This window comes from Cervus elaphus, unplaced genomic scaffold, assembly GCF_910594005.1.
Source record: "Cervus elaphus unplaced genomic scaffold, mCerEla1.1, whole genome shotgun sequence".
Classification (NCBI taxonomy): domain Eukaryota; kingdom Metazoa; phylum Chordata; class Mammalia; order Artiodactyla; family Cervidae; genus Cervus; species Cervus elaphus.
In genome coordinates, this window is record NW_025316712.1 from 6,366 (window position 1) to 9,421 (window position 3,056).

General features: G+C 49.5%; 1 non-coding gene across 1 annotated transcript; it reads right to left on the reverse strand.

Annotated features, from left to right (window-relative positions):
* Positions 1-619: 619 nt before the first annotated feature.
* TRNAE-UUC lies at positions 620-692 on the reverse strand. Its single transcript has one exon. It is a non-coding gene; the product is annotated as a tRNA-Glu (tRNA).
* Positions 693-3,056: the final 2,364 nt, after the last annotated feature.

Genomic DNA, 3,056 nt, shown 5'->3' on the forward strand with positions numbered 1-3,056 from the left:
CTCTTGACAGGTGTTATCTTTGTAACCACCTCCTTTTCTGGCCCCTGTGGTCCCTGCAGCCCCCTGCAACCCCTGTGGGCCCCGCCCTGCCCTGACTCTGGCTTTGTCTAAGCCTGAAAGCTGAAGGACCTCCACCCAATGGGCCAGAAGTGACCCTCTGCTGTCCACGTACACTCAGCTCCTGGCAGCACTGGACTGCTCCTCCACCTGCCTGCACACCCGCACCCCCTCCTCCGCCCCCATCCCCAGGCCTCTCCTCACTTGGCTTCCTGGATACACCTCCTCCTCTTCTTCATCTGTGTGCCTTCCTTGTCTCCATTACTAAACATGGATGTGTTCACAAAAGATCCCCAACCTGGGCCGTCAGTTTAGCCCACACTGACTCCTCAGTGACCGCATCCAGACCCAGCTTGAAACCCAGTCCACCCCACCCCCAACACTCTCCTCCATCCCCCATCTATTCCCAGCCTCTCCTCCCCACTAAAGTCCACTCACTAAGCTGCCTGCCCTCCATGGACTCTCTGCATGGCCCCCAGAGGGCATCTCAGGTTTAATGCATCAAAAGTAAACTTTTTTTTTTTTTTTTTGTGGCTGTGTCATGTGGTTTGCAGGATCTTAGTTCCCCAAACTGGGATTGAACCAGTGACCTCAGCATTGAAAGTATGGTGTCTTAACCACTAGACTACCAGGGAATTCCCAAAAACAAACTCTTAATTTCCACTTTTCCCATCCCCAAATCTTGCTTGTCCTTCACTTATTCCCATCTTAGTAAAAGGGTTCATATTCACTCAGTTTCTCAGGACAAAGACCAAAGAGTTACAAGTGATTCCCTTCTCTCTTTCATACCTTGAATCTGACCCAACGGCATGTTCTGCTGGGTCTCCAGAACATACTCAGAATCTCATCCGTCTGCGTTGGTCCAAGCTGCTGTCCTCTCCAGGCTGTCACAGTGGCCTCCTTCTCAGGCTCCCACCATTGTTTCATCCCCTTCCCACAGTCCCAGAGGGGTGCTGGGGAAAAACTCAGCCCGTTGCATGGAGCAGGCAGCTGAGGTCCCAACCCCACCAGGGTGGAATCTCAGCAGCTGCACCAGATCACCTGCCCCTGAGCCTGCATCCTGAAGGGTAAGTAGTCCACAGCCAGCTCAGATGGGTGGCTGTCACCCATCTGATGCTCACCCACCAACCTCTGCTCACCCCACCTCCCTGACCTCAGCCTCCCCCTGCCTCCTCCTCCCCTCCCTCTTCTCCTCCTTCTCACTCCACTTGGGCTTCTCCAGCCTGTTGTAGGTGTGTGCTCAATTGCTCAGTCGTGTCCAACTCTTTGCGACCCCATGGACTGCAGCCCACCAGGCTCCTTTGTTCATGGGGATTCTTCAGGCCAGAATTCTTGAGTTGGTTGCCATTTCCTCCTCCAGGGGCTCGTCGCCTCTTAGGGATAGAGCCCTTGTATCCCTTGTTTCCTGCATTGGCAGACGGAGTCTTTACCACTGAGCCACTTGGGAAGTGCCCCGCCCACCCCACGACTGCTCTTCTTTAAATATAGCAAGCCTGTTGGTACTGGGGACTCTGCACTGGCTGTCCCTTCTATCTGGGAGATGCTTGCCCTTGACCTCTCCTTCACTTTGCCCAGATGTTGGCTCAGATGTTCCTCAGTGGCCATGCTCTAAGAAGCAGTCTCCCATGCTCTCCCTGCTCCACTGGGCTTTCTTTAGAATCCTGTTATGTTTGCATGGTTATATTTGTTGGTGTGCTTTGCACGTGCATGTATGGGTTTACATGAATGTAAGCTTCCAAGAACAGGGAGTTTGCTCTTTTGTGTCCCTAGTGCCTAGAATAATACTTGGAACATAGTAGATGCTCAAATAGCTGTTGATTAACTCAGTAAATGAGATGATGTTGCATCCACATCAGGACATGTGGGTTCCTGGGCCTTCCCAATAGCTGTGTGCTATTCCACAGGTGGACATGCTCAGGTTTAATTATCTGGCCCCTCACTTGAGGACATTTATCATTCTTATTCTTTTGCTACAATAAACAAAGTTTCATTGCACATCTTTGTACACCCATCTTTGCATTTATGTGTGAATATAGTGAAAAATCAACAATTACAGGCTCTGCACTTGCTGGATCAAGGAGTGTGTGCATTTAAAGCTTTGGTAGATAATCCTAAATTGTCACCCAAAAATATTTTTTACCAAATTATGATTTTTGAATTTTTAAAATATTTGAAAATCCATATGTCAAAGAATGAATTAGCCTCACTCCTTTAAAGAGCTCTTGAAACTGAGATCAGGCTCTGCGACTGAGTGTCATTTCACAAGGGTGAGACTGAGTCTCAGGGAGGGCATAGGGACTGTCATTCCTTGGCCATGGCCATGGTAGTCAACACACTCCAGCCCTGGGGTCCCACACCCTAGCCTCTTTCACCCTTACAGAAATCAGCCTTCAGTGCCTGTCACTGGCTGACTTTGGGAAAATTTAAGGACAGTCACTGAGAGTGGAGGGCTGTTATTATTCTGTATTGTCAGGAACTTCCTGAAGCACCAACCCAATAAGGATCTATTCAATGCTGGCTATGTGCTGCAACAGTGTGGACACAGCCTTCAACAACCCAGAAAAGCTTGGCCTTCAAAGAGCTTGCAGGGCATTCAAGGAGACAGATAATGAACAGGAGAGTACGTCAGATGGGAAGGAAGGATATGAGAAAGCCAAACCAGCAGAAACCGTATGACTGCCAGTTTCAGACAGGGCTTCAGGTCTTCACACCTCTGAGTTCTCACACTCTTGTGCAGCTCCCTCCCTCCAAGTTTGAACTGGACCTGGGACTTTCTTTTAATGACTAGGAAAGGCAGAGTGATGGGCTGGCACTACCAAGACTAGGTTACAAATGCCTGTGAGGGGACTTCCCTGGCAGTCCAGTGGCCAAGACTCTGCACTCCCAATGCAAGGGGCTCAGGTTCAATCCCTGATTTTGGAACTAGATCCCACATGCTGCAACTAAAGATTTGGCACAGCCAAATTACTTAATTAAAAAACAAAACAAACGTCTGTGAG